The sequence below is a fragment of the Bombus huntii genome, chromosome 6 (assembly GCF_024542735.1).
Source record: "Bombus huntii isolate Logan2020A chromosome 6, iyBomHunt1.1, whole genome shotgun sequence".
Lineage (NCBI taxonomy): Eukaryota > Metazoa > Arthropoda > Insecta > Hymenoptera > Apidae > Bombus > Bombus huntii.
The window spans coordinates 11,104,100-11,124,792 of NC_066243.1; the positions used below are offsets into that span (position 1 = coordinate 11,104,100).

General features: G+C 39.6%; 1 protein-coding gene and 1 long non-coding RNA gene across 3 annotated transcripts in view; one reads left to right on the plus strand and one right to left on the minus strand.

The window, feature by feature from the left end:
• The window catches only part of LOC126866438 (bifunctional heparan sulfate N-deacetylase/N-sulfotransferase), a 365,667-nt gene that overhangs the window by 178,701 nt on the left and 166,273 nt on the right, over positions 1 to 20,693 (plus strand). The window lies entirely within an intron of this gene.
• LOC126866460 (uncharacterized) lies at positions 12,694 to 19,197 on the minus strand. The gene is made up of 3 exons (XR_007689871.1): positions 16,010 to 19,197; positions 15,023 to 15,819; positions 12,694 to 14,226 (listed from the first exon to the last, which is right to left on the minus strand). It is a non-coding gene; the product is annotated as an uncharacterized LOC126866460 (long non-coding RNA).

A 20,693-nucleotide genomic window follows, 5' to 3' on the forward strand; every position in this document is an offset into this window, starting at 1 on the left:
GGGTGAAATGTAAATGCGAATACCGGCAAGTGTAGATTGAAAGGTTCTCTCCAGCATATCTTTGCTAAGGTTTCCGGAGGGCAAGGATTCATCTTACGTGCGATTTACCCTGCATCGACCCTTCCGGCTGTTCCATATCCGTTTAGCCAAGGTCTGACCCTTCTCGTAATATCGTCCCCATTTCCAAGAAAAAAGGGTTCGGTTCTTTTTTATATTGCCCACGTGTGCCAAAGAAACGGCCTGAAAATGATACACGTGTGCAATATGTGCAAGAAATTTCATCAATGATCCTTCCCTCTCCGATAATACAATTTCTATATGTACATACGTATATTTCCAAAAAATCCGATGAAAGCTGTTAATACTTTTAGAATAATTGATTATACAAGAAACTGTATAAATTCACACGTCTCTATTGAATGGAAATATCGATGAATTTCCCTCTATCGAATTTCAAATTTCGCGGAAATAAATTCCAGTTTATTCGTTGGAAGCCATATTTCATCGTACGTATTTTTCCTCCTTTTTTTTCTATTTTGATAAAACCAGACTGGTACACACTATACTATATAAATGTACCGATACTGTGAAAATAAAGTAAAAACATAAAAAAGATAACCGTCTCTCCCTTTCCGTGGGGGAAAAAATACGTCGGCTCCACCCATCCCACATAAAACCATGTACCATCGGGACGACAATGCGAAACCAAGTCTACAATTAAACCGAGTAAAATCTCGTTTCAACGATGGAACTCAGAAACAGGATACATCTCGGGAATAGCAATTTGGAAAGTTCGTTTTGAAGAAAATAGCTCGTTAAGGGGATCGTGATAAGAATATCGAGAATCGTGGTTATGTATCGCGACGTCTCGTCGGCGTTTCCACGACTATTTAGATATTCTACGGTGGCTGCCGGTGACAAAAGCGTCGCTCGATGGGAATTCAGCATACTTTCGTCGTATGGCGAGGTAAAAACAGCCGCGGGAACAGGTTCGAAGGCGGATAAGCCGCTAGGTGTCCACCTGTTCTACCACTTGCGTTTTAAACTATAGCTTCGTTAGGTAGGTTGCTTTGTATTTTGAATAACAATAAGGAGATTGTGGATTTTTATACGTTTGTAGGAAATTTATAGATGCAAACATGCGCAGAATGCATATGGAGACTAGAGAACATGATAAAGTAAAATGTGCATATAAGGTAGATTTTTATACGTATTGGTTTATTAAAGAGACGAGTGAAGAATTCGTAATTATCAGTTGTATTAAAATCACTTTAAGTACAAGTACAGAGATAGCATATACCGGTCGTAATCGTCGCACGCTCAACGCTACTGTTCAACTGTACGCTCGCTATTCGACTAACTGACTCGCTATAATCACTCGTTATACTGACTATACTAAAGAGCACGTTCGTCTATTTGTATCGACCGGTGGTATTATAAAAAGTTCAAATGTAACTCCGGTTGACGATTACAAATAGCGGCGATAATATTTTGTCCGCAGTTCGTTTACCTTTGAACCTAGCAAACCAAAACAACGTTGGTATTCCAAGGCACAATAATGTGAGCCTCTCCTGATTCAAATCTTCCGTTGACTCATGTGCCGCTACACATATTTATGCAAATTCATATTTTTACGCAGCTAAGTTAATGGAACTCGAGCAGAAATTTGTGTCGTGTACTAAATATGTATTTAGTAATGAATATTCTACGATAAGTCAGTACAAATTCGTCAGTTTAACAAATATTTTAATCTAATATTACGAAGTGTGTTAGAAAATATTGAATACCTCTTTCGACGCTATTTAATCTTTTCGTAAAACATTTTTCTCTACGAAGAACTATTTCACTCAAAATACTCGCCCGACTTAAATGACTCGACCTGTACAGACTCGTGTTCTCCATCATTTCTAAAATTCCAGAAATCCCCGACATTCTAAAATCACCTAATCAAAACTGAAACTCTAATCACAGGATTATTCCAAAGATTAGAGTATCCGTGCTTACAACTTGCCCATTCTCGACCCTGAACCGTAAACTACCATCTCGAGGAATATTCCGGCTATCGAAATAAGCTTCAAATATTCCACGACTTAACAATGTCCATGCAACATGTCCATTAGGAACAAGAACCGTGCGCGATAACAGGCGAATCGTGGCTGCTTTAAATAGGAAAACAGCGTGGAAGCCGGCGGCTTGGGCAAGTTGGACGGTGGCTGCTTAAGGATAAACTGTTTTACTTGGCGCCCGGAAGCGTAACAACGCAACCCCTCCACCCACGAAATACGTAGTAAGTAGCTTAGTCGTGTTTACGCTCCCGATTCAACTTTATCCTGAATCCGCGAGTATTTAGCGACCATACACGGCCGCCTATACATATAATAGCATCGCTTCGACTTCAAACTATTTCGCTTTACAATCAAAATTCTGCCTGGGATCTCTCTCGCTTCTACCATCTCCCTATCCGCTGTTCAGGCGTTGTAAATGCAATCTCGTGTTCCACTAGTTCGTTATGAGACGATCTCGACTAGCGGAAATTTAGTTTTACGTAATGACGAAATTGCGAGTGCCGTGGTTATGATACTATCGCTATCATATGATATATCGCTAATCAGTGTACGGTATCGAAATACGGAATACGATCGAAATTCCAGGATGTGGACGAATCCAATTTTGTTTGTTATTCGAGTGACAAGTAGTAATATTCTCCTTGGTTACAGCAACCTAGAATTTTTGTTATTCTTGATAGAGACGAGCTGAAATATTCGTGAGGTGGATTATTATACGTGTCGGTTTATTAAAGAGACGAGTGATAAAGTTGTAATAGTCAGTGTATATTAAAATCACTTTAAATACAAGTACAGAGATAGTGTATGCTGGTAGTAATGGTCGCTCGCTCAATGCTACTGTTCAACTCTACGTTCGCTATTCGACTCTATGGCTCGCTATAAAGATTCGCTATAATGATTCGCTATACTGGTTCGTTATACTGACTCGCTATACTGACTATCCTAGAGAGCACGTTCGTCTATTTGTATCTACCGATGGTATTATAAAAAGTTCAAATGTAACTCCAGTTGACGACTACAAATAACGGCCATAATATTTTGTCCGGAGTTCGTTTACCTTTGAACCTAGCAAACCAAAACAACATTGACGCTCCAAAGCACAACAATATGAGTCTCTTCCGATTCGAGTCTTCCGTTGACTCGTGTGTCACTACATTTGAAACTCTTTCTGTACTGTTATGTTTTAAGTAAAATTATACAGAATAAAATAACGAGGAAAAATTGGCACGAAGAAAATGTTAGAACTTCGGTCTTTTTGCTTACAACAATTTAACTCGGATCATTCTAAAACCAACAGCAATCTATTTTTCTTTAGAAAATTTGATAATCTTTTTCTAATTAATATACGTGTTGATAGAACGGTGGAACATCAGAAGTGATCGGAATGGACACAGGTTGCTCTGTTTTCCAAAATTACTCTTTTCCAGCAATGCGGCGTTTTGATGGGTGCAGCGGTGTTCAGGTGCTCAGTCGAAGAATTACGATCAAATATAAGAGTGAAGTTTCCGTCCTCACAAGCGTCACGTGTTGCAGCGTAACAGTAACTTTAACATATCTCAAATTGCGTGACTAAGTAGAGTACCACGATAGTTGAGCGAAGTGGCAAGTAACAAAATGGTAGAAGTTTATATAGTATAATGACTAGGAGAAAGTTTAAATTTCGTAAGCGCAATTGTCACTGCAGAGGGAAAGACGAGGTGGGGTATAATAGGGCGAATTTTGTAAATCGCATATTCCGAACTTTGGACTACGATCTCCGAAGTTTTACAAATCTAATCGTGTTCTTGTTCCTGTAAACGAATTTGATAATCTAAAAAATGAAAGATCTCTTAACATAACGTTCCAATTAGAATAAATTTGCATAAACATCCGCGATCTAAAGTGAACTCTATTGCTATTCATTCTAACATAGCCAATATATCCATCGTGCAATCTTACAAGTCCTGAATCGATAAAACTTAACAGTAACACGTGTATCCACATATATACATATGTATATATCTGTATTGGTTTCCTTATAGGATTACAATGTCTCGCTTCTACACATACATATCACACACGATACTCAATGCGATATAACAAAATGCAATAAAATACACCTTAAATAAATATCACATACATGCAGACTGTAAATCCATCTAAGAAAAGGCAGGATATTTTAAAGATGATGGGAAAAACGGAACAACGATGGAAAAATCAGTGAAACACACACAGAGAAAGAGGAAGAGAAGGCTCTCGAGCAAGTCAATTCCCTTGGCGGAACAAAGCGGATCGATGCTCGAATAATCCGGTAGCGGGGAACCGGTGGCGCGAGCGTGTACATCCAATAAAAGAGGTTACTCATTCTCGCATCGAGTCGCATCAGCCACTTCGATATTGGGAAAATGCCACTCTTCGTAGGAGCGGCCGCACGCGCTCGCACGAAACACGACCGTGCTGCTTGCGATTCAGCTAGCGAGCACGTATTGCCATCGCGCGCTTGTCCGTGGAAAGGGCGACGCGTGTATGCATCAGATGCATCGTACGTTCACCCCTTTCCGTCTCGATATCCCCGTATTGCCAACACCTCTCGATATTCCTCCTCGCGACAGTATGAACGATTCTTCGCTCTGATACCAACGGAGATCTGCGATCTCTTAAACACCTTCGGCATCTTAAATCATTGAAAGCCAACTTCGCGTTAACGGAATATTTCCTTTGAAACCTCTTTTCTCAATTGACCTATATTATCGAATTTTATGTTTTATTAATCTTATTAATTGTAGCTGTGACTACGAATTTCCACGATACGCTTAATATTCTCTTTGTTTCGTTATTTCTTACATACGGATTTTACGATCGCGTAATGAAATTTTAAGAATTGTGTGTAAAATATTTATGCAATTGTTTCCTCGCCGCTATTTCTTACACTTCGATTCTACGATTGTGCTAGAGATAAAAAGTCTGAAGTATTCGTAATCTTACGGTAAATTATTGCTTTGTTTTATAGTGGGTTAAACATTTTGCTCCCTTGTTGAAATGAAAGTGTGCTAGAATTTTTACATGATCAGTTTACATGTACATGGAGCTTGCCTCAAATTTTTGCAACAGACATCGTCTGTTTTGCCTGGATAAAAGTAATTCCAGCGGTGTATCGTTAATCTTTGTCGTTTCTACTCAGATATGAAATTATGGGAATTTTCTTTTTTTCTATTTCTTTCCTTTTTAAGCAAAACGGGACTGATGAATTTGTTCCCATGGAATCACCAATTTTTTGTTATTTGTAAATCGATAGAATTAATCTCGCTAGTACATTCTTGTTTCTCTATCCATTCTGTCGAAAAACAGAATTATAAAATTTTCCGCCGATTTTACAAAAGAAATGAATTTTCTCTCTCTCTCTCTCTCCCCCCCCCTTTTGTAGCTCGAACCGTGATATACGGAATTTTCGTTGGATTAGCAAACGGATTTTGTCAGTTTTAATTTGGTTAGATTAAACCGGACTGGTGTATCTTGATCCCTTCTCGGTGGCTGCCAAAGAAAGCTGAAAAAAGAGTACAACGAACTGTTTTAATTGAACTGTTGCGCCATGAATTTTTTGCGGAATTAACGAACGAAATTCGTCGGTTCTAATTTATCCGTGTATTTTCTGCTCTTTAGATACACTGGCTTCCAATATAAAATAACGAACGTTTCAAACCCCGTGTCTTTCTCACCTTTCGAATATAGAACTATCTCCGAGCCGATGTAAAACTTCAGATACAAGATATTAGGATGAATATATTCATCTAGAATAAATATATTCCATGGTTAACAAAATACATATGAAAAATGTCAGCTAAATGTAAAATATCTTTTCAAACACTGGTTTTCAGTCATTCGAAAACACATCCTGAGTTAGAGTTATAAAAAAGAAGTTATTAAAGCAGTTATTAAGCACAGCCTTTCGTTGGGAAAGAAATCCTTTTTTCATCGGGAATTATAATAAAGAAAAGAATTTCTGTTGAATCTAGATCAATTTTAATAGAACAAACACACACATATATATACGAACGTTACGTCCTTTTTTAGATCATCATCATTTTTTTAATTCACTTTCCAATTAATGATCATTAAATCTCAGAATCGAACTCAAACTCTATTCTCTTCTACTACTTCCATTAATTTCTACTTAAAAAATGCACACATACACAGGCATCTCCTTCATAAAAATACTCTCCTTTTAAATCTATTCTCAGGTAATAGAAAAAATTCCAAGAGAAAGAGAAGTCGTTCATTCTTCATTGAATTAACATAAGCAAACTTACCACTACCAAATCCAATCTAATTCAAACAAAAAATCACAACCAAAAACTCACAAACACTAAACCCTTTCATCCGTCCACCGAACTGAGGCAAACTGAACACATAACGATCAACTTACCAATCGAAAGAATCCGCTTGCATCACTAATTCTCGGTTCACTGATCCCAATGCGTTAAGGAGCGTTCACACCATCGATATTGTTGTCGATATTATCGTCATTATTTGAGACTCGCAACATTGTATTGACAATTTATATATATATGTATTGATCGTCTAGGAGGCCCCTTACGGACTACAATGCTAAGAATTTTAAATATTGACAATAATGTCGATTGTCTGACCGCTCCTTTAGTCATCGTCCATCGATGCTTATTCGTTCCTCCCTTCCAACTTTTCTCCTTCTACCAATTCCTTTCTCTAATCCCCTCTCCTTTCGTTCCCGTGGATTTAGCCTCGCACGAACCGCTTCTGCAATAGCGGAACTACCTATATGTGTCCGGTAGTCGTTCCATCGAGTAGAGACAAGGAAACAGGGTAAATTTCGGTGTGGTAGAAAGAGAGTAAACGGGTGGTGTAAGCGAGGAAGGGGTCAGGGTGACTATAACAGCTTGTACAACGTAGCCTACCCGCGCGAATTAACCGGGATGCAGCTGCAAACTGCACGCCCACACTGGTCGTTTTAGCTACCGGTGGCGCGAGTGACCCGATGGAAAGGCGAGGAACACGGGGGAAGACTCGGAGAGCGATCAAGGCCGACCGATAGAGTGAAAACGGTGCCGCGCGTATTATTTCTCCTGCGGTGGATGCGTGGGCGGTGCCAGTCCAACGGAGAAAATTTATTCCGCGAAGGAATTGCGACAGCTCACGCTGCAAGGCAAAGCGATACGCTTACGCGTTGGCGTCGCTTTCTTTTGAGCTCGGGCGCCTCTCGGCGGCATTTTTTCGCCAGCGAATTCAATGGCCGCCGAGCCGTTATTTATGCCTGACCGAGCGATCGGCTTTAAATTTAACCGCGGATACAGAGACCGATCACGTGTATACCCCACCCGATCTCTAACGAATCTCGTTTCAACCTGGAACGAGTTATGGCAGCTTTAGGCGAGGATACGAATGTTTCGACCCGGCGATGATTGGATTTCTCCGGCGTGATTAGGACCGTTTGATTAGGATTTATGGAGATTCCGGGCCTCATGTTCTTTGGGGAGATACGGCCAGGTTTGGCAATGAGTTATTACGAGATGTAATTTTCCCATTGATAAATATTAGGTGGTTTACGAGGGGCGTGAAATAGTTGAAATTGTATCATATCGAAGGTTTATGAGTTTGATAATTTTAACGTGTTACGTAATCTTTGCCTTAAGACCTTCAGGTGTTGAGCGTAAATTAATATTACGAATACATTTGAAGGTGATTTAATCTCTTGAGAGAAGAATCTTCCAGTTGTTTCATACGATATGATAGAATTCATATTTTGCTAGAGTAAAATTGTACGTGGAGAGAGATTAAATTTAATATACAGGCGTAAAAATGTATACGGAAGAAGGAAAAAATAAACCATCCTCTGCGTTGTTGCAACAGTTTATTGTCTCTTATCCTCTTATCGTATTCATCCGAACTTGGTTGAAATTAAAACAATTACGCTAAGAATAATCCATAAGTAGATAAACTCACGGTTCCTCGTTGCAGTTTAAGCCGATGAAAATAAAGTTGTAGCTGATAAAATGATTGATAGCAGTTGATGATCGTCCATTATTACGCTAGATCGGATTTCGCAATAATAAGGCTGGTAATTGGACGAGATTATAATAAGGCACGGGATGCTGGGTCGTGCGTTTGGAGTTGGTTGACCAGAAATTCGGCAAGTAAGTTATCGACTCATAGATAATCGCGCGGACGCAGCCCGCATACCAAATCGTTCCACGGACCTACCCTCCGGCTCGTTCTGGACATTCCTTATCGTTCTCACGTCCGTTGCAAATTCCGCTGTTACGAGAAACCACCGACCAGCCTCGCAATTTCATCGTAGTCGTGTATCGTGCCGCTTTAATCCGAAAGGAAAATCACGAAAATATCGTGGTGGACCCTTCCAAGTTAACTTCGTGCATGATCGAAACTTTCTCAGCATAACCTTCTTCGTCTGCTGAATTTACGATATCGTGTTTGAATTACGATACGATGTTTGAAGAATGATTTTGGCATTCGATAAGAGGCATTGAATTTAAGAATCATGACCCATTAAATTAGTGAATTATATCTCGTGCCTCGTGGAAATAGTCTGTTCCAATTTTTCGTTTAAACGTTCCGTTTAAAAACCAAACAAATATTTTCTTTTCACCATCAAACTTAATCGAACAAATTTCAATTACAAATGTCCACCGCGAGTTTAAAATCAATACGAACCATAATTTGTCTGAGGCTACATATATTCTCAACCCATTGATATTCTTTTTGGTTATCACAATTCTCAAAGCGGCGGATTTTCTTTCAAAGATAAAAAGGAAAAGATCCAATTCTGTCGTAGAACCGAAAAATCCCCCATCCCCGAACGTAGTGTATCATTCGAGAAGAGTCACTTGCACAGCGAGAACCATCTCGCAGGAAATTCACGAGGCGGCAAAGGCGGATGATGAAAAACGTCCTGCCAGAAATATTCGACGAGTCAGCGGAAGAGTCGACGTCTGCGTCGGCCACGAGGGCGTAGAAGAGACACGTTTCTCACGTGTTCGCCTCGGAGCGTCCGGAGAAATGTGTCTCGCGAAATTCCACGGTTCGTCCTCGATGGAGACCCGTTTTCCCCTACCCTGTCAAGATATCGATTCCCCCTGGAGGGGGCCACCAGAAGTATTCTCGAGTTCGCCAGCCCGCGGGGACTTTCTCAAGAGCCTTTCGAAGTCGAAGGGAAGCGCCACGGATCGGCCGAAACGCGGCAAGGAATAGTTTGCTCCAGGCTTACACGTTAGTTCCTGCCACGGTTTCCATATTTTTATCTTGCGGTTTTTTTCAACCGAATCAATTTGTACGAGTCAATATTATCAGCGAAATTGTATCAGCCACTCGTTACAAGTTACCGATATTAATAAACATGCTCGCAGAATATTAACGATTTCGCCAAAGAAACAAATAAACTTTTATAAGCAAACTTTCCGAATTACAATATCGTAGAAAAGAGCTCTATAGTGTGCAACTTGTAACTTGTCAATTTATTAATATTGTCAATATGTAAATTATTCAAGGGCCCGGGGATCTTTAATAAGAAAATCGAACGATGAGGTAGAGGGGACATCCTTGCAGTGAAGAGAAGTCGAGTTTCCAGGCCACGATAATGTTTTTGTCAGACTTAAACGAGGATCGTTTTCGTCCGACAATGAGGAAAGGCGAGACGGTCGTTAGAAAAGTGAACTCTCTAATTACCGGTGAAATTGGTATCGACGGCGCCGATTACCACCGGAGGACAAAGGGACCGCGAAGTGACGCCCTTTGTTCCGGCGAGTCCCCATTCAACACATTCAGGCCAGCCTCGACTCGCGATCCGTTTTCCCATTAGGGGTAGCGCTGCTGTAATACCCAATGAGCACCCACCAATGGCAGCAGACTGTGTCCATGGAAATAAACCGTCCTCTTTTGCCTACTACTATAAATCCAATGGAAAAAATTATCGAGACTACAGAGAATTTCTGCGTAGAGTCGTCCGTCAGATGCATTTGTCCATCTGATCTTAACATTTAGCCAATCGACGAAGAAGAAGCGACTCCGTTTCGTAGATTTCTCTTCGAGCTGATGGATTTGTTTCGAGGATTCGTGAAAAATAAAGAGAAGATAAAAAGTGGAACGAAGATACTTCGGTTGATTTTTAAGTTTCGCTAACTAAAAGCCGGACACCCTGTACATTCGAAAGATCCTTCGAGTTTCTTTCCCGCTACACTGTGGATGAATTAGAAATGTATCAGACGATGCGATTTTCTCGTTTCTCGATTGTGGCATGATATTTGTAAAAAAGATCAGTTTTATCCAGCAATAAATAAATTACAATAATTAAAGATTAATCTAAAAACGAGTAAAAGCTATCCTATAACATTTGGAATCGCTTGCTATCCCTGCGACGATTATACCAAAGCCCCAGAAAATTTTGTTATTAATTCGAAATTAATATCACAAATGGCAACAGTATTGTCCTTTATTTCCATAAATGTTTGAATAAAATTTCCATGATGATAGAACCCTCGACTACCTTTCTTTTGATCTCTCTGTATTTCTAGACCGCGCAACAATTTCAAAGTTTAGGCCGCTAGTGCAGAATTAGATTTGTACATTGAACAGTGCCGTTATAGCGGCAAACACGGATCACTTGGTCGCTGACAAAGACATCGTTTCCGAATCCCATCGGCATTGGAGACAGTTGTAATTTAATATATCGGGAATCGACGGATATTCGCAGCACGATTCGAAATCGGTGGAACGTCCGAGAGAAATTACGACGACGCGGCACGTCGCGACGGACTCGCACGTCCACCGTTTATACGTCGGTCCGTGTTCGGATTAATTTAATGAACCGCGATGTTTGCACGCGTCTCTACGTGCGTTTAATGTCGATCCCAGCTGAAGTCGATGCCATGACAATGGTATCGGTTATATTCGCTGATAAAATCGTTTTGCATTGAATCGTATCCTTCGTTTACAAAAAGATATATTACATATTAAGCAAGTAGAGATACGAATTTTGATTTTCACTTCATCAAAAGTTATTTTCATCTGTCTGTTCCATCGTACCAGGTTTGTGGTAATTACGGAATAATTTTATGCAAATATTTATTAAATGTTTTATAACAACTTTCACGTCAGGATTATCGTTTCAAGTTTCAACTCGTATAAGAAAATCATCACGACTATTCTGATTATTCGCATCGATCAGTAAGAGAGTTTTCATGTTTTTATTATAAATCTTTATATCGTTATGTAGTTTTATATCGCTATGCGTATTTTGTAGTAAATGTTTCTCTTTCTAATGTGACTGATAATCAACGATAGAACAAGAACGGCTGGTATCGTCTCGTCAAACTGAAACCCGGACGAACAACGATGCACACCAAATACTAAAAATTTCTTGAATGGAATTTACAACGCCCTTTTAATGGAAGTTTGAAAATTTCTAACGTTGGGTGATAAAAAAGAAAGAGTAGAAATACGTCGCATAAAAAAAATTGCTGTAACTCGTGACGAAGCGAAAGAGGAATGTTTGCAGGAATTTCATCTTTTTGTTGTTTCGCGTTGAATGCATCGCGTACGTTGATTTATAAAATATAGATTATCCAGTGGCCGATCGCACGTGCGTCGACTCGATGAATCATCTCACAGGTGTCTCGATGGCTTTTCGTATCGATCCGGATGTGTCCGCAATGAATTTTAGTTTACCACGGTTCAGTGCAAATGCAAATTTACCATGCTATTAAGGTCCGATCTTTTAATTCGAATATCACCGAATCTACATTTTCATACGGAGGATATATTATTGCTTTATTTCTTCCGCGAAATATCGAAGCTTGTCACAAACACGCGTTTCCGAGAATTTCATTTTGAAGGTAGAAAATTATTTTCCAGCGAGTTGCTCGATTTACATACGAAGCAACAAGGTTGCAAAGCTTCTGTGCAGCGCCTGCTTCAACAATTTAGTGGCGTTCGACTTGATTCTTAGGAAAATCACTATTTATATCTCGCTGACGTAGAGGTGCAAACAGAGGCTCGTAATTCGACGATTTAGAAGCGCATCGCGATTTAGAAGGCTGAATCAGCAGATCGCTTTCGTTTTGATAGCTTATATCTTGATACGTTGAATGCTACGAAAGGCCTTAATACTTTTAATTCATATGAAAGTTAAAAATAAAGGTACGTTAAAATTTATACGCTCGTACAAGCTACCAGATCTTCAAAATCACAGGTTATCATGAAACAGGTGTAAATTAAATTTTACACAACCAAATATACTTTATTTTATGATTTATGAAAATACGGATCTTCATTCAACTACCATAGAATAATTGAGACATCATGAAATGTTACAGAATCGTACAAAATCTTTCGTCCATCATTTACGAAAATCTAAAATTCAAAATTCTAGATAAGCTGTCCAAAAAACGTTTACAGCGTCCTATATTTTATCTAAAGATAGACAACCATAACATTGATTGTCACAGGACAACTGCAATATCTCTCAAAACATCAGAAAATCGGCAAAAATTTTATCTATCATACGTATTAGAATCCAAGATCTATGATCTTAGATAAGCTGTCGAAGAGACACTGGCGATTCCGGGGACGTTCGGTGATCCAGGAATCGTTATTTGCAGAGGCAGTACCGGAAGGGCTAGCAGGGTGAAAAAAGAAGCCAGAGGCTTTCCCGGGCTGTCAACACAATTTGCGTCATCGCAAGCAATTCCGCGAGTCGCCGGGAGGTTCGCTTTCCGGCAGATTGCATACGACGATCGTGATGAGTTTGCTTTCGCGTCGTAGACGACTAGGACGACGGATATCACTGCCGGAGCCAACTGTTCCGCGGAGTAAACATACCCAAGGATAACACGAAGGGATGGATCAAGCCACGAGCGTCGGAAGCTGGGCCTTTTTGTACAATAATTGTTGAAAATTTTGGATCTTAATAGCCAAAATAATGGTATAGGAACACCAAATTTACACTTAGAATTCATATTAGAATTGTTATATATTTATTTGATAAGCGATTTCAAAGATATTCATCGATACACACTTGCACGCGTCTCAGCACTTTCGTCCATATCGGACTGTTAACCGACTGAACACTTTACATTCATTTGTTTTCGAAACGCCGCGCACACACATACTTCTACACACTGATATTCACATACAAGTATCACTACTACGCATCTAACCTAGTCTAGCACATAAAATTATACATGTTTCAATAATAATATTAGTGGTTATTAATATCAGTGAATCTACAAGTTACTGTACATATGGTCGTTGTAGCTGATAGAATTCTGGTGTGCAAATAATTGTATAATTTTACGAGTTACAAGGTAAATAATTCACATTATTGGTGCATTTTAACAAAACGATCTTAACAAAATGATTGATCGATAGATGTAACCTTAATATTTTTACTTGACTTTAATTTAATAATATAAATAACAAATTTGCTGATTAGTCGATAATTAAGAAAATGATATCAATACCCTTTGCGTAATAAATTCCATTGAACATTTTATTCCAACTAATTTATACTCAATATGATATTTTCAAAAGCTATTTCTAATTTAGTATTTTCACATTTTCAACTAATAACGCATCTGTATGTTAATATATTTCTATTAAATTAAGTTGGATAACATAATATATACAAAACGCTATATTTTGCATAGTAAAAATAAAAGAATTTATTATTAGCATCGTGCGACAGAATTCGCTAATACTTCGAACTAATGAAATTCCTCTAATGATATTAGCTCAATCGTGCAAGGAAGCTGAAAAACGAATACACTGTTACATCCATGTTAATACATGGATATTCGTGTATTCGTAGCGACAGTTAACTTATCTAAACGTCTGAGCATAGTGTCGCCGGTACTGGTCGGCGTTAACTTTATCGAAACTCGTTTCAGCGAATACTACGAGTTGCGTCGTGCCGTTAACCGGTTTCCCTACGCTGGAAATTGGACGAGAATTAGGCACTGTTCGCTCTCCGCTTAGATTACGAAGCCAAAGGAGACGCGTGCCTTCCGCTCGCCAGACACAACGTTTGCCTCGTGTTTTCGGACTCGTTGCCGTCGACTGCGTTCCACTTGAGAACGAGCCACTTTGTCAGGAAGTTGTTCGGAAGAGATGAAAACAGAGAATTCCGTGTTTCCAACTGGAACAGATTGGGAGGGTGAAAGAGTTAGGCTCTGTACGAATTAGAGAAAGGTGTTTGGGGTTTTGTTTTATGAGCGTGTTTTTCGAATTTGTTTAGAGGAAGATGCGAAATAAAGTTGAGATTGTTTGGAGATCTGTTTGTTTACACATCTTCTTACGTATTTTACCGTTAACCAGTTAGCTGTTGCGATCTCTTCGCTGTACCGAAAATGTGCCGCATAAAATAAACGATGACGAGTATACTCGTCAAAAACACGCGTTTCCGAGAATTTCATTTTGAAGGTAGAAAATTATTTTCGAACGAGTTGCTCGATTTACATACGAAGCAACAAGGTTGCAAAGCTTCTGTACAGCGCCTGCTTCAACAATTTAGTGGTGTTCGACTTGATTCTCAGGAAAATCACTATTTATATCTCTTAAGTTGTTAAGGCACACTGGCTGGATTTTATTCCGGATAAATGAATAATAATAACGATGATAATGGGCATGCGTATCAAAAATCGTTTCTGATGAAACGGCTTTACCACTCCAAAGCTAGAATAATCTTTTAATAACGTCAGATGCGTTAATTGCACTTAAAGTAAAAACAATTTAAAATACACGAATATCAGACTACATATTTTTCCAGATATTTAAAAAAAAATATTCTAAAACCAATCAAAAACATTCTTAAGCACACGTTTCATAACTCTATTAAATTTGATGGTAACGTTAGGTAACCAAAGTATAAAAAATTCTCGATGAAAAAAACATTCGTCAATCGATTCGATCGAAACCAACAATTTTTCTCTCACCTAATTCTCATTTTGTCATGTCGCTGAGGAAACATTTCAAGCGATCGTATCTTGGCAATCATATCCTTCACACAAAGCAGCGTACGCGAGGAAACCCGAGGATCTTTCCTGACGTGGATGTTAAAAGGGCGTCGAAAGGATTCTGTTACGAGAAATTAGCGATCGTTGAAGCAAGATCTTTCACCAGCAAGAATGCTTGGCAAGGAGCGGGGTAATGGAGTTTTCTTGTTCCTGGCCTTTTTCCTCTCGCGCGACTCGCGTTCCAACCGTTCTTCGTTCCCTTGCAACGAAGATGCTGTCTCGAAACAACGAGCGTTACTATCTCGGCCTTGTGCATACAGGCTAATGTGCCTAATTTACCCAGCCAATCTAGTCCCGTATCTCAAACTTAATAATCATTGTTTGTACGCGACGACCGTGAACCGGTGCGTCTGATGATCTCGTCTGCGAAAGAGGATCTCGATGAGGGCTAATATAGCGTCGACTTGCCACATTGCTTGTAAAGAACGTCGAATATCAGGCTTTAGAGAAGTTCATCTCGTAATATCAAGAAATAATCGCATCGTACTTGTTCAGATATAACAATTTGATGCTTGAAATATTTATTCAGTCATCGTTATACCATCTTCTGTAACAGAACACCTTCGCGATATGGACTGAGATATTTTTGAAATTCTCTATTTATTTTCCACAATAATGTCCTTTTTCTTCATTCGATAATTTAAATTCGATTTAATCAATAATTTGACTCGCAGACGACCATCTTGTCAAAGCGATCTCAGCTAATACGAACGGGGCTGAAAAATTAGGTATCCTATAATCATCATTTTAAAAGTATATGATGCATATCTGAATTGTCGTTAAAATAGTAAACATTCATGGGAACGAGTCTACATAAAGCAACGCAACATGAATTTTCCGAAACTGCGAAATTCTTCGAATTGCACGGACGTCGTGGAAAGTGGAATAATTTAGTAGAGTGCTCACCGAAACTAACAATTGTTCAACATCAGCCATGCCAGCAGACTTAATTTCTGATTCCCTGCACGATGCACTTGGTCACACGCGTAAGCGCGTCCATCGTTCGAATTCCTTTCGTCCGTCCCAGCGATTTTCCAGTAACAAGCTGCAGCCACTCGACGCCAGCACCTACGTACAACAGTATCCTGGCATTGCTTTTTGCAATTTGCGAAATGGAGTGTCGGAGGCCAATTAACCGTGAGCCAGGATCGTTCTACTGGATTCGTTGAATTTTTCAAGAGACACAGGGATGGTCAGTGTCGTGCGTTGAAAGGCAAAGAAAGCCGCGCGCGGCGTATCCACGCGGAAGAAAGTTGGCAGCAAAGTCTGTGAAAACAAAAGGGCTGAAATTAACGGGCCATTACGAAATGGCTCGCGGGAGGAAAGAGAGACTACGCTCTCTTTCGCCGTCGCTAAACTCGCGAGCAGCGCTCAATTACGTTGATGAATTACGTGTACCTACTTCAATCCGCGCGAGGACAGACAATGAATTCATCTTCATCATAATTCTGCGGAGGATGAACCCGCTGACGTATATTAGTCGCGTAATCCGCGGATATTTCACCACGAAGACGCGTCACTGTTCGAAATTTTCGGGAAAATCCTGTTGGCTAACGAGCAACGACGATCCGCTTCGAATCGTCGCCTAATTTCCGCGAAAATGTTGCATCGTGTGTGCCGCTAATTATCGTCGAACGAGGTAAGAATGATCGAATGTGACGGTGTCAATTTCAGGAACCTGACCTCGCAGTTCATACGACTATATAAATATAAATAACAAAGAGACAGATTTTAGGTACCATGTATAAATGTTAGAGAATTATCGTTTATACAAATTTCGGTATCTGTTTCAGGATTTATATTATACACGTAATGTATTTACAACAAATTTTTGATTAATTATTCATCATATATATATTCAGATATAGATAAGCATCGGAAAGCTCAATTATGTACTCTACTATATATGCCTATCAACAGGTTAGATATCTAGTAATGAAATAAACATAAATTAGGGTCCAAATCTGTGAATTCCATCGAGTTAGTAATAATGTAATAATACCATGCCAGAAATCCAATCCCATAATGTGACATATTTCCAATATTTTAAAAATTAACTCCGTATCTCGTCAAGTTACAATTTATGCTACCACATTTCAAGCATAATAAGAAGAATAAGAAGAACTCCAGATTTTGTGAGTGATAATTAGCATGGATGACAAATACGTAATCGAAAGCCAAGCGGATGTTCGTGCTATGACGGGAGAAGAAGAAATCTCTATGTATACGTGGAGATCTGGTTGCACATAAAAAATATATACGTATGTATGTGCGATTAGTTCAAGTCTAATGTGAATCGTTGGAAATCGTTGGAAAGTTGAGAGAAAAGTCATAAATTATTATCGAGCCACGAATTGTTGAAGGATCGTTGAAGTATCGAGAATTAGCTTTAGCCAGGAACTTCAAAAGAACCAAGTTACAGAATGAAATTATTACACCTGAGAAGTAAAAACGTGTCTGCAACGGAGTAGTTTCGCGGAACGATTCATCTCGATCGACGAACAGGTTACCACAAGCGACTGCTACCGGTTGAACAAGCGCAATCGAACCGACTTCGCTTCGTCAACCGAAGTCGAACGTAATTGTCGATGTTCTTCACACCGTGCCGATACTTCTGAGCGCGACTTTCGACCTGCAGCCTAATTGAAGTCGGCAACGCCGAGTCCTTTTATTATGGCGAACAAAAGGCGCGAGCGGCGAGCAGTCACAAAGCGCGGAACTCATTACGAGCGGAGCCTGGGCGAGCAAATCAGCCGCTAGCTACGCGGCGGCGGCGCGAAACCTTGATGAGAAATTCCGGAATGGAAACGATCGACTCCGCGGAAAAGTCGTTCGTTTCAAGGCGTGGGATCGGGGGGAGAAACCGACAGAAAGGGTGGCAACGAAGGGAAATAAAAGCGAATCGCGCAAAGGAAAACACCGAGAAGATTTAAAGGATGGGAAGGTTTTAAAATCCGCTACGACGCGAACGATACTATGAACTAGTGGAACGTTGACGATAATGGGAACATTGATTGTTGGGTTCGATACGGAGAGAATAAGATGTAGTAGACTTTACATGTTACACCTAAATTTATTTTATTATGAAACGGACTATATAAAATTGAGATAACTATTTTTATTTTAATTAGGATACAGCAGATTTTAAATTGCCGTACGACGTAAAAGTACGACGGGGTGCAAAGCTTATAAAAGAGTGTCATAGTTACGTTACAAATATTATTCTTTATAAAATATCTTGAATTCTATAATTTCTTACATCATTCACTGTAAACCTGACCAATAAACCTAGGGAACTAAATAATATATTCCTCTGAAATGTTCAACACTAATCACGAACGTAGGTGAAACAAGACTACTAAGCACGCGCTTGTACTTACGTTACGCGCGAAAATTTCAAAGGATGATGTTCCACGGTTTCCGGCTGCGCGGCAACGCTACAAAGTTTCATAATGGAGGAACTAGAAGAGCCGTGAGTTTCTGATTCGCAGCAGCTCTCCGCTCGTCGATTGCTTTAAAATTGGAAACTCGTAAATTCGATGCGAGCGTTTTACACATCCCTTCTGCAACGGTCTCGTTCGTGCGGTTTTTCGCGCATTTCGAATTGCACGTTCCGCTCGTCGATACGGTAACTTTTAACCCGAATTTGTAGTTTGTCCGAGAACTCGCGAGGATTTTTCAATGACGGTCGTTCTCCAGAGAACTGAACGCTCGTTAGAATGAGACATTGTGCTTTCATTATCCTGTATGAAGGTATTATTTTATAAATTTCTGAAGGGAATACAATTGAGGCAGGCATAAGATTTATCTAATTTTAAGAAGTCAGTTTTTTCAAAATATTGTACCATGGCTTATAGTGTATTTGAAAGACGTTATGAACTTACTCCTGCGACAATTTTTACGTCAAAATACAGGAATATATGAAAAATGTTTAATTTCATTAAAATCGGTATCTACAACTGCTTATTTTTCATATTTATAGAATATGTCATATGCTCGAACCAATCGAATGATCGATGCGTAAAACACCTATAACATGCGTTAGGAATAATACCAACATGTTGGACACAGAGTTTTACGAACATATACACATACACGGTATTATATATATAGCTATGCTTGGAACACATAAAATTTTATTGTAACATGTAATAAATGTATGAACAAATCTTTTAACATGTACTTAAAAAGATTTCACGTGTATAGCTATCAAATTAAACCGCAACCTCCTTAAAGGAGAGTGGATAATGAAATTCCTCCAGTAAAACAAACCCATCCCTAACATCACCGACAAGTTCCTCGAAAAATCCCAGAGATCCTTTATCCTTCAAACGAACTCGTATTGTTTACGAACGTCTCGACTATTCGCGCCGCGAAAGAGGGTAACTACCCCTCAAAAGCTATCCTCCGGCCGCGGTGGCCTTCGCATTATTTACGCCTGGCTCGTGGGTCGAGAGGGACCGCCGGATATACTACTTTCGGAACTTGAACGAACTTCTGACGGAAACCACGATGGCCGCGGCAAACCGGAAATTTATGGATTTTGTTCTGCCTTTCGGGCTTCTTCCAGTCAGGCTAGGCATTTTGATTTATACCGTAACCGTGACGATATCGGAGGACGAGATGCTTGTCGAGAGGCCAGTTTCATCAATTTCACGATGGAACCGTATCCCGAGCCACTCGCTTGTTTGCCAAATCGATTAACTCTGCGAAATAAAAGGTGGAAAAATTTCATGAAATTATAAAATAGACTGGATATTCATGGAAATTTATATTTTCACGAACGTAATTAAAGAAACGAAAGCTAGTTACAAATTTGTTTCATCTACTGAATGTAATAAAGAGCACCGTGCATCGTGTTCTTTATATATTTTTGAGTATCATGCGCATTATTGCATCTTTTGTATTTCCCATAAATGTATAAGAATTCGCATCAATCAAGTGCTTCCTCGTTAAAATTTCAAAAATTTCAAAGAGCGAACCTTGGCCTGTGAGCGGCTCGATTGTCTCAAAAACATTCGCTGCTTCTCTCATTCCTATCTGATGCTGCAGCATCGAAAATCTATCGCGAAGGAAAGAAGCTTACGACGAACGTGGTACGGTAATGCATGAGAAATTCGTTTTATAATAGAAGTCGTTAGCACAGCATATCGACGTGTATCCGCTTCAAGGGAACGTAGGTTCCTCCGTCTTCCTATTTTGGAGAAACGTTGCAGCGGAACGTTATTCGAGAACACGAGGCTGAGTCAATTTTGTATCGGAAACAACCGAGACACGGGATCGCTGGTGCCGTGCGAAGAGACCGGACGAGAAATTGTTCGAGTTTATGATACATGGATATGACTCTTCGGGGTTGTAATACAATCACCTCGGATATCCTTGCTGTTCGTTTTCATCGACGTTAATGATGGGAACAATTTAGGGATGACAGAGAACGAATCCCAGGAAATAAAGGTGGATATTCTTCGATCTTGGAATATTACAGCGAGTATTACATTTTCCAGTAGTTTTGTTTTAGTTATTTTCTAGGAACAATGAAAGACTGTGTTATTTATATTCCCCGATCAATTTTTGGTACGAAGCAAAGTTA